The sequence below is a fragment of the Nicrophorus vespilloides genome, unplaced genomic scaffold (genome assembly GCF_001412225.1).
Source record: "Nicrophorus vespilloides isolate i.1.1-1 unplaced genomic scaffold, Nicve_v1.0, whole genome shotgun sequence".
Taxonomy (NCBI): domain Eukaryota; kingdom Metazoa; phylum Arthropoda; class Insecta; order Coleoptera; family Silphidae; genus Nicrophorus; species Nicrophorus vespilloides.
In genome coordinates, this window is record NW_017099943.1 from 61,586 (window position 1) to 74,492 (window position 12,907).

Genomic DNA, 12,907 nt, shown 5'->3' on the forward strand with positions numbered 1-12,907 from the left:
CAATTATAAGAATTATAAAAACACTTCAATTTCGAGTTTATAAAGTATTAAATTTTATAGAATTTCCATCTCAATATAGTATAGATTTTTGTCAGTTTGAAAAATTAAGCTGATTTGTTTATAAATATTCATTTATCCTTTCTTTTTATTGATTTTCATTAAAGTTGAATAGTTTTTAATTTGTTTAATAATTTTAAAAATGTTCGTATTTTCCATTTTCAATCATCTCGTTTTTTTGTGTCTATCTTTTGTGCGTGTACATGGGTGCGAATGATAAAATGATTTCGTTCATTCTTCGACGAAGAAGTGGAGAGTCGATGGAGGGTATTGACGGAGGCTGCGGACGGGTGTTGGTAATTCTGTGGAAGCGATGTAATATGGCGTGAAAGGGGGATTACGTGGAAATCAATTTGGGCTCGCTTTGTTGCCTGAATCGAGATTTAAATTCGATTTCTTCCCAGTTTTAATTCATCCTCTTCCTTCCTCAAAAAAAAAAAGAAAAACCAATACGAGTTCTCCTTTCTCATTCATTATCACATCAACTTTTTGTTACTTTTCTCACCGAAAAATCCAATTACGACAATTTTAATTACTTTATAATTTCATTTAATTTGTTTGTTTTTATTATTCAAGTATTTCATTATTCTAATTAATTTCCTTTTCTAAACATTTCAAATTAGTCGTTATGACTTTGACTTCATTTATATATATAAATTCCGATATAATTAATTGAAGGTAGATCGAAATCTGCGAGGATTTAAATGGAAAGGAGAGCTTCGAGTTGCAGGGTGAAAAGGGTGATCCCTCTTCCAATTAAAACAATTACAGTGAACTATTATTCACGTGGCTGACCAACAGATGCCATGAATTATTTAAGCGCGGTAATCCCTAAAATACGGAAACACGGGGTCGTGTTTTGGGGTTGTCTCGTGTGTGTAAAAGTGAGAGAGAGGTTTGGAGTAATTTCCGGGACAACACGTGGCCGCGTTTAACACTCATTTATATTATCTGATGGTTCCATTATCCTTTTCGATCTGGAACACGCACGACCGAGCCAAACCTCTTTGTCATCCTTTCCCATCCTGTCTCCAAACCCTTCGACCGATGGACAGCCACGGGCATCAGGTGTAATAGTAAATAAGTTTTTTTTTTTTGATTTATCTACCAAAATAATATCAATAATAACACACAAAAAGTTAAGAAAGTTAAAATTGTTTAATCTTATTGGATTATGCAAGATTCGTTACATTTTGTGTATTAAAGTGGTGCAACTATAAATCATTCACTTTCGCAACTGTTCAAATAATTTGTTACTATTGTATCTAAATGTGAACAAATTTGTAGTAAATTAATTAGTAATTAATGATAGAATGATGTAGGTTTTTATATTAATAATAAAATTAGTTAGTAGAAAATTTTGTTATATAAAGTTGTTATTTTTTTTGCATATTTTCTTTCATTTTATATATTAAACAAATCCATAATGAATTATTCGATGAGATTCTTCAATTTATTAAAATTAATTAGTAAAACGAATGATTCAGTTTATATTTTAATTTATTTAATAATTTTATGTTTACTGTCGATTTTTTTCTTCAAATTTTCTATAATTTGTATAATGTTATGTAAAATAAGCAAAAAATTGTAGCAAATTGATTCACAATGAATTATTCAAATAAATTAAAATGATTTAAATTTATTTAGTGAACTTTAATTTTTTGTCTTTATAATGAAAAGTATAAAGTTGTTAATTTTTACATAATTTCTTCAGTTTATAATGTGAATATTTTTATGTAAAAAAAAAAATGATTCAAAATAAATTTGGAAAATTCCTCAATCTTCAAATTTTGTATGCTGGAAATCAATGTATGTATTTGAAATATGTTATATTTTAATGATTTGATTGAAACATTGTTGTTTATTACTTTTATTTATTGAATAAAGATATTATTTTTTTCTCTATTTTACCCATTGGAAAATATCCAAAAAGTATTGTGAATGAAATATGAATTAATTCAATTTATTGATAATTTAAGATTGATGAAATTTATTGAGTGAAAGGTGACATATTCTGCTTTTAATTATGTGGCCTTATATTAAGGGGTTATTGAGAAATTCATGAAAAACTTTTTCGATCAAAGCGATTTTTAAGTAAATCCTATTCACTTTGTATCCAATTTCAACAGCTAATAGCATGTGACTCCGCGACAGCACGAAGATGCCAATAGGCTTGTCGGAAAGGTGAAATATTCAGCTTTTAATTGCGTGGTCGATCATGTAATTATCTTAAGGAATTGTCGAGAAATTCACGGGGTTTTACAGTTATTTAAAAAAATATATTTTTTCAATTTCTCCAGCTCTTAGCAGCCGATTCCGCAATAGCACAAAGATGCCAATAGGCTTGTCGGAAAGGTGAAATATTCAGCTTTTAATTGTATGGTCGATCATGTAATTATCTTGAGGGGTTATCAAAAATTTTACTGGTTTTTCAAGTTATTAAAAAAATCCTTTTTTTCCAATTTCTCCAGATCTTAGCAGCACGAAGATGCCAATAGGCTTTATACTTTTTTTTATCAATAGATCATTTCGTTATATAATTGAAAGTATAAAGTTGTTCACATCATTTGTTTAATTAAATATATTCTTCAGTAGTTAAATTGAGTCTTCTGCATGTGTATTGACTCTAAATCTAATGCCTAAACATAACGCTGATGTTGGCGAGCCGCCGTTGCGTAACGTTTTGACGTATCAATGCATTAATTTAGGGATTTAATTGATTTAGAACCTCGCGCGTTGCGCCGCGCAAAAATTTTAGCCCAGACAATTAGTGCATCCCCCCGAATCGAACACACATGTTGCTACTATATTCATTATAATCTATTTTGCTCCGAAATGTCAGATTAATGCGTATAGATCAAATTAACAATTATTTATTCATCCCCTATTTACCGCAAACCAATCACGAAATCACATTAATAATTGTCAACGAGGTTTTGAAGAAATTCGTTCTTCTTCAAGGGTTGTGAAAATTTAGTATGGGGTTGAGGTGTGCAGGTGCTTGAGATATTCTGAAAACACAAAAAAAAGTTCCATCTCGAATGGCGAATTAACGGTTACCTAATTGTGGGTTCGCCGGCTGAGGTCGAACTAATTTAAGCAATAAATGTCGTTGTTGGACAGCTTTAACTTCCCCTTCGCCCAAAAAAAAAAAACGTGAAGAGAGAAACAAACGGAATGAGTATCGAGGAGAAAAAAAAACAAAAGAAGTTGAGAACGGACATGGAATGCAGATCGATTTGCATAGATTGCTAATTTAGATCGGAAGTTTAGGTAATTACATTTTACAACTACTATTAATCATTCTAATTAGCGCAGAAACCGTACATTAGCAATTGCTAACTATCTAAACTTTTGATATACAAACGAATGATAAGTAATAATTACTAATATTAAAAGATAATTTTAGAATCTAATAAATAAATTACATTTTAACTAATTTATGTAATCAATTATTATATGTAACAATTTTTAATATTATATTCATTCTTAACCACGATGATTGTTAAGTAAATATGGAATAGGATAGTTATTTGTAATTATTTTCTCTTTCAGAGAAGTTTACGTTTTAATTTACATTTATTAACCAATGAAATGATTAATATTTTCCTAAAAATCGAAGATATTAAAAAATTGAAATAAAAAAAAACTTATTCACAATAAATAATAATTGAAATATTTAATCCGAATCGATGAACGTTTCGAATATTGAAAAGATTGAATTGGATTTTGTTCGTGCAACTTTCATTTTTCTACCATTCTGCACGTGAATGCTTCCTGCTTCCTGCTTCCATACCTCGAAGTAAATATATTGCGTATCGCATCCCGCATACAATTTCACCCGAGTTTACGTAATCGAATGCACTCGCATTGTGTATTCTCAATTTAAAAAATAAAAAAAACGAGAAAACTTTTTTTATAAAAAAAAATTATTCATGTCACATATATTTTATTAATTGTTGTTGTTTTTTTTCTTCAATTATTGAGCGTCACTCTTTATTATCCACAGTCAATTTTAATTAAATGGTTTTTGATATATATATATATATATAAATAATAATAATAGCGCAAACCCAAATTATACATAACAGTTTTTGTTTGGACTCAGTTTTTTTTATTGTTGGCGAAGGGCAGGTTAATAAAAGCTGAAAGCAATTTAATGGAAATGTATATATATATATATTTATATACTATATGCAAATATATATATAGGTGTGTGCGTATGTGCTTTGTTTGTAAATTTGAAACTTTTGCATGCACGCACACGTGATGTAATGATTTATTGGCGTAATTGAAAACGCCGACACATCGAGAGAAAATGAATACGGCTATGAATGATGAATTATTAATAATATGGAAACATTTCAATTAACTTATCATTTTTTTCATGAAAAGCCTATATTTTCTTTATACTTGTAAAAATTCTATTACAAATTTTCATTAAATTATGTTTTTTTTTTGTTATAAATTTATCATATTAGGTTTCGATTTTTTGGTATGAAATAATGATTAGATTTTAATAATTATTCTATGTTTTCTTTAAAGCCTTTAAGAACAAATTATATTTGGTATTAATAAAATGATTGTATTAAAGAAAATCCTTTTTTTCATCAAAACGATTTTTAAGTAAATCTTATTCACTTTCTATCGAATTTCTACAGCTCATAGTAGGTGACTCCACGACAGCACAAAGATGCTAATAGACTCGTTGGAAAGGTGAAATATTCAGCTTTCAATTGTGTGGTCGGTCATATAATTATCTTAAGGGGTTATCGAGAAATTCATGGGCTTTTAGAGTTATTAAAGAAAATCCGTTTTTTTTTTCATTTTCTCCAGCTCTTAGCAGCCGACTCCGCGACAGCATGAAGATGCCAGTAGGCTAGTTGGAAAGGTGAGAAATTCTAATTTCAATTGTGTGGTCATGTAATTATCTTAAGGGAATTATTATAAGGAAAGGATGAATTATTAATAATATGGAAACATTTCAATTAACTTGTCATTTTTTCATGAAAAGCCTATGAAATAATGATTAGATTTTAATAATTATTCTATGTTTTCTTTACAGCCTTTAAGAACAATTTATATTTGAAAACTGGGAATTAATAAAATTATTGTATCTAATTAGAACTGTAACTCTTAATTTTTGTTACATTCATTTGAAAATGTAGTAGTATTCTGCAAGTACAATAGTGAAATTATGTTCTTTTTTTAATTTACAATAAGCAATCTACTAATATAAAAAGAAAAATAATAATAATCTAAATATAAATGAAATAAACAATATTGTAGATTAATCCAATACCCAAACTACACTGATAAAATATAAACAAGTACAAGTCATCCGCGAACGTGGCTACGGTGGTCTGCTGTGAAGATTGGGTATAAGAGCCACGCTTCCCTGAAGAACTGTAGACACTACAGGTCTTAGGAAGGTTACCTCATCATTGTACCTGATCTTAAAGTACCTACCATTAAGGTATGATTGGAATTTGCAGAAAATTATGAATGAATTCATTATTGTAAACTAAAGCTGACAAAAAAATACTATATTCGTCGAGTGCAAAGAAATGCGGCAAAAAAAACGTAGACGATTCTCGGAAATTTGCGCCATCAATGAACAAGTTGAATGAAACGTAGTAAAAACATACAAAAAAAGTTGTATACAAAATTCTTTCTGGCGCCTAGTAGGTAATAAAAGTAATTTATTCCAAATAACTTCGAGGAACAATAACAAAAACTGTATATATTATTTCTATGTCTAGCCAATTTTTTATTTAACACTTTCATTGAATTCCTTTCCTATTCATTTCATTTACGTAGCGCAATTAAATAATTAAGTTATAATATTTTAACTGCTAATTATGAGTATTTGCGTCAATTAATTGCAATTAAAACAATTTGAAATAGTCAATAATTACAAGAAATATTTGATTTTTAAATAGAAAATTTAGATTTTATAAAAAATAATAATGCTATCATTTCATTATGTAAATTATCAAATTAAATTTTTGTTTTGGAAATAACGTTAAGGTTACGGCTCATAAAATAATTTCTAAAGTTGAAATAATTGTAGGTTTAAAAATATTGTAATTGTATCGGAATTTAATTAACATGTATCTAGGAGGCGCATCTCTAAAAAAACACTAATCAGATATAGATTATGATCTAATTTATGAGATTAGACAAAGCCGCATTTCAATTTGAAAGTTTTACGAGCCATGAATACGTGAATGAATAAGTAATGATGAGCATAATCCAAAATACACAGTTCGATTAGGATTATTGGAATCACTATTAATATACAGTGGAACCTCGCTTAACGAGTAAAATGAATTGTAAGGAAACTGACTTGTTTAACGAACAACGTTTCGCATAACGAGTGACGATGAGAAGAGAAGTCCCGAATCATTTTTAAAACTTGTGCACAAATATTATGAGTATTTTTGAATATGTTTCACTATACGTTTGTTTTTATAGTTCTACAATTAATTAATTTATTAAACGATAGATTCTGTTAAATTTTAGCCGTTTTAATAATCGAATTAATGGTCAGCTGTATAATAAATGTACACCCCGTAAAAGTTACACCTCTCAGTGAAATATATATATATATAAAAATAAAAATAAAATGTGGAAGCACGTACCAAAAAATAAAACAACATAAAGGTAGACTTGTCCAGCATATGGTTTGACGTGTTTCTCTTTCTCTCTCTTTTTTTATTTCATTAGAGTGTGCTGTGTGTTTTCATCCAACATTTGGCCACACGTATCAGATATATAGATAATTAGGACCGGTCCGAATTTAAGCACATTAATTTTAAGTAACCCTCCCTTTTCTGTAGGTATTATGGGCTTATTTTTTTTGGTGTATGAGGAACAAGGAAAGAAGAAACACGAAAGTCGAAAGATAAATGCGTTCGGAATACGGAAAGGTAAATAATGTAAACAACGGCCTCGGGCTGAGCACACTCTTGATTATGGAGAGTTTTTTTTTTGTTTTTTTTTAGGGGGTGAACATTCAATTATTGGTTCAACCTACAAATTACGGTTGAAGAACTAGAGGAAAGAGAGAAAATGTTGATTAAGTCGAGTACGTGTTAATAGATTCGTTTTATTATTATTATCACATCTTCGTAAAGTATCTGAGTCTAAATTATAAATTTAAGTTTAAATCATTTAAATAATCTGTTAAAATTTTTGTTCGTTATTTCGAGGTTTTAAGTTTACTAAAAGAAATAACAAACGTATTTTATTGAGTACTTGCAGAAATACTTTAATATTGAAATCTATTTAAGTTGTGTAAAAAAGTTCCTAATTTAAATTCAATTGAACATTTTGATAATATTTGGTTTCTCAACTACTAATTACTATTTATATAGTGATTAAAACTTCATAAAGTACCTGATTTTAAATTATAAAGTTAAGTTTAAATCATTTAAATAATCTATAAACTCTTCAATTTGGTTTGTTTCTACTCATAGATTTACTGTTAAGAATCATTTACATACACTTAAATACGTTATTTCGAGGTTTCAAGTTTACTTAAAGAAATAACAAACGTATTTTATTGAGTACTTGCAGAAATACTTTAATATTGAAATCTATTTAAGTTGTGTATAAAAGTTTCTAATTTCAAGAGCAAAAAATATCAAATTTGATTTGTTTCTACTCATAGATTTACTGTTAAGAATCATTGACATACACTTAAATACGTTATTTCGTGGTTTCAAGTTTAATTAAAGAAATAACAAACGTATTTTATTGAGTACTTGTTGTGTATAAAAGTTCCTAATTTCAAGAGCAAAAAATATCAAATTTTGTTATTGAAAATTTAGATAATATTTGGTTTCTCAACCACTAATTACCATTTATATAGTGTTGAAAACTTCTTAAAGTACCTGATTTTAAATTATAAAGTTAAGTTTAAATCAATTAAATAATCTATAAACTCTTGAATTTGGTTTGTTTATACTCATAGCTTTACAGTTAAGAATCATTGGCATACACTTAACTACGTTATTTCGAGGTTTCAAGTATACTTAAAGAAATAACAAATGTATTTTATTGAGTACTTGCAGAAATTCTTTAACATTGAAATCTATTTAAGTTGTGTATAAAAGTTTCTAATTTCAAGAGTGAAAAATGTCGAATTTTCTTATTGAAAATTTAGATAATATTTGGTTTCTCAACCAAAGTGTTCAAAACTTCTTAAAGTACCTGATTTTAAATTATAAAGTTAAGTTTAAATCAATTAAATAATCTATAAACTCTTGAATTTGGGTTGTTTCTACTCATAGCTTTACTGTTAAGAATCATTGGCATATACTTAACTACGTTATTTCGAAGTTTCAAGTTTACTTAAAGAAATAACAAACGTATTTTATTGAGTACTTGCAGAAATACTTTAACATTGAAATCTATTTAAGCTGTGTATAAAAGTTCCTAATTTCAAGAGTGAAAAATGTCAAATTATGTTATTGAAAATTTAGATAATATTTGGTTTCTCAACCACTAATTACCATTTATATAGTGTTTAAAACTTCATAAAGTACCTGATTTTAAATTATAAAGTTAAGTTTAAATCATTTAAATAATCTATAAACTCTTCAATTTGGTTTGTTTCTACTCATTGCTTTACTGTTGAGAATCATTGGCATACACATAAATACGTTATTTCGAGGTTTCAAATTTACTTAAAGAAATAACAAACGTATTTTATTGAGTACTTGCAGAAATACTTTAACATTGAAATCTATTTAAGTTGTGTATAAATGTTTCTAATTTCAAAAGCAAAAAATGTCAAATTTTGTTATTGAAAATTTAGATAATATTTTGTTTCACAACCAATAATAACCATTTATATAGTGTTCAAAACTTCATAAAGTACCTGATTTTAAATTATAAAGTTAAGTTTAAATCAATTAAATAATCTATAAACTCTTCCATTTGATTTGTTTCTACTCATAGCTTTACTGTTAAGAATCATTGACATACACATAAATACGTTATTTCGAGGTTTCAAATTTACTTAAAGAAATAACAAACGTATTTTATTGAGTATTTGCAGAAATACTTTAATATTGAAATCTATTTAAGTTGTGTATAGAAGTTTCTAATTTCAAGAGCAAAAAATATCAAATTTTGTTATTGAAAATTTAGATAATATTTGGTTTCACAACCACTAATTACCATTTATATAGTGTTCAAAACTTCATAAAGTACCTGATTCTAAATTATAAAGTTAAGTTTAAATCATTTAAATAATCTATAAACTCTTCAATTTAGTTGGTTTCTACTCATAGCTATACTGTTAACAATAATTGGCATACGCTTAAATACGTTATTTCGAGGTTTTAAGTTTACTTAAAGAAATAACAAACGTATTTTATTGAGTACTTGCAGAAATACTTTAACATTGAAATCTATTTAAGTTGTGTATAAAAGTTCCTAATTTCACGAGTGAAAAATGTCCAATTTTGTTATTGAACATTTAGATAAAGTACCTGATTCTAAGTACTTTACTTCTTTTCATAGCTTTACTATTAAGAATCATTGACATACTCTTAAATAAGTGTACCTTTTTCGAAGTTTAAACGTATTTTGTAAAGTACTTATAGAAGTACTTTAATATTGATATCTATTTAAGTTGTGTAGAAATGTTCCTAATTTCAAGAGTAAAAAATGTGATCAAATAAATTATTTTGATGATATTCTCAACCACTAATTACCAATTATATAGTGTTTATATTACGTGGATGAACGTGTCCAGTTACCATTATGGTTTGTACCATATAACAATGGGATTTTAATGATTAATTTCTAAAACGTCGACTGTAGCAGATTCGATGTAACATCCATTTGGCCTTAAATAAATACGATGCTGTGCCGATGTAAATAGCTAATGTTATATGGAGTCGGTAGGCGGCGCAGGATAGGAGAGCGCATCATAGAAATAGATGAAGTTTAACGTATAATTTACAATTTATCAGTTCGAACGAATGCGGCCTATTGTGTAATATTAATTAACATCACGTGAAGGGTGGAAGGGAGAGAATACACTCTATTTGCATGCAGTATACATGATGAGAGATGGATGGATGGATGTAGGGTATTACAAATTGTTTTTCGCCTTCCGTCTAATCCCAATAATAATGCAACATCATAGCAAAACCGCAGTTGCGTGTATGATGATTATTATTATTATCATCATCATTCACGGTGTAACATAATATATTTAAATCCATTTAGTTCCGGTCAATACCGAGCAGAGATGTGTTTAGCGGTTGATCAAATCCATCCAAGTTGAGCGCATCTGCTTTTTAAAGTGAAACTAATCGAAGAGATCGCGATATTAAAATTGAATTCGAAAGAGGAGGAAACCGAACAACCCCAAAGCACACACAAAAAAAAAACCAATTACGGTAATAATATTATTATTAGTTTGGTAAGAGCTAATAGTTAGACATGAAAGAGTTTTTCGGTTAAGGGGGTTGCGCGTGCTGCAGCAGAGAGATAACATCTCGACCATAAAACCGCCCCCCGAAAATTATTAGTTTCATTCTTCTGTGGGTATACACGCGCGCGCGCTCGTATAAGATGTTTATCTGGTTTGATTGGGGTGAGCAAGTACGCATTATTGCATGATTCTCTGAGCAAACAGAAATCGGTCATTTAATTAAACGAAAATTACGTATAATATACTTGTAATGAAGGTAGACAACGAACCGGAACTTGCAGACCGTCCCTTTTCGACTTCCGATCGTTCTTCCTTCGGCTTTCAATTTATTTTTACGAGCCGTTTAATTGAATACTTAAATGGTAATTTCTGTCTACTATTAATATAACATTAAGTATAAAGCAACGCATGTTGATTAAAACCACACTTTACTATGCTACACTTCTTGAAAAACTTGACAAGTACAATACTTATTACTTCAAATATCCAGCTTTCATAAGCATCTTATGAGATATTAACTAATATGTGAAAACACTGCTTTTTCGAACGTTATTTTTTCATTTTCTCAACTTTGAACGCGAGTTACAACAAAACGGATGAAAACACAGCAATGTATGAATACTTGCTACATTCCCCAAACATTCAGCTTTCATATGCATCTTTCGGATCCATTCAATCTATTATAGTTCCTGATAAAATTACTAAAATGTGAAAACACTGCTTTTTTGAGTGTTACCTTCAATTTTAAACGCGTATTACAGCCAAACTGATGAAACCACAGCAATGCATGGATACTTGTTACATTCCCCAAACATTCAGCTTTCATATGCATCTTTCGGATCCATTCAATCTATTATAGTTCCTGATAAAATCACTTAAATGTGAAAACACTGCTTTTTCGATTGTTAACTTCAACTTTAAACGCGTATTCCAACCAAACGGATGAAAACACAGCAATGCATGGATACTTGCTACATTCCCCAAACATTCAGCTTTCATATGCATATTTTGGATCTATTATAAATTATTAAAATCTGTATTATTTTTTCAACTTTGAACGCGAATTATAGCCATTAATGCATAATTTATGTAAATATTATATAGGATTAAATTAAATACATTTTTTTACAATTTCACAAATTCTATTAAAAATGAATATCAATTTGATTAAAATGATAATAAAATAAATTATTTAAAAAAAAAACTGAATGAAAAATTACACAAAATTTTAACTTTATAAATATTAATAAGTAATCTTTGAAATCTTGAATAAATATTGTGAGTACATTAAAAAAAATGATTTAATAACTTAATAACCGAAATAAATAATTTACTTAAAAAATTATGCACATGATTTTTGTAGTGCACGTGTTATAAGAGATTGGTTCAATAAATCGTTCGATTTTTATAGCTAATTAAGTGTGAATCCTCGAGGCGAAAATAAATTACGAAGCTGTAATTTAAAGACCTTTCCAGCTGCAGGTGTTGTTGCTGTTGCTGCTTCAATAAGAAGAAAGGAAAGAGAGAGAGAAAAAAAAGTTTGCATTACATACGTGTACATTGTGCAACACGTTGCTCGACATCTGTTACGTGACAATTGATTACGGTACAACGCACATTCGACTTGATTTTATACAGTATTACATACATGACGTAACATAATTATCGATATATTAACGGACATTTAGTACCGATACTGAATTACATTAATAGTTAAAATTATTTCGAATATTATATAATAGTTTTTGTTTCCGTTATAGAAGATATTTCAAACTAGATTATTTTATTGTAGTACTTTTTCACAATTTTAATATACATGAAACAAATTTATTAATAAAATTACGTAACGTTAAAATATGATGGATTACGTTTTACTAATCTTATACTAATTCTAATAGATAAAAAAGTAAAAATTAAATGAGATTTTAAGTGAAATATGTGATAATAGATTATTTTATTGTAGTACTTTTCACAATTTTAATATACATGAAACAAATTTATTAATCAAATTACGTAACGTTAAAAAATGATGGATTAGAATTATACAAAATGATGATAAATATTAAACTTATTGTCGTTATAATATAATTCTTTTGAAATTTTCTCGTAGAATTGTATAGGTAATTTTGTGTTTGAATATGAATAATAAAAATATGATGATATATCTTCTTTTTTTGTTGGTTTTGAGGTTTGGGGCTAATGTAGTGAATTTAAGTGGAGTGAGAAAAGGCCGGTAATTGGAGCCGACCAATTATCCCATTTGAAATCTTTGAATTCCCTGCGAATTGGAGAAAAAAAGTAGACGGGGGGCGGCAGCTCGGAGAAGAGTGAGTGAAAGAGAGAGAGAAAGGGGAACCCCTTAGTGTATACACTTTCCCTGTACTTATCGGATTA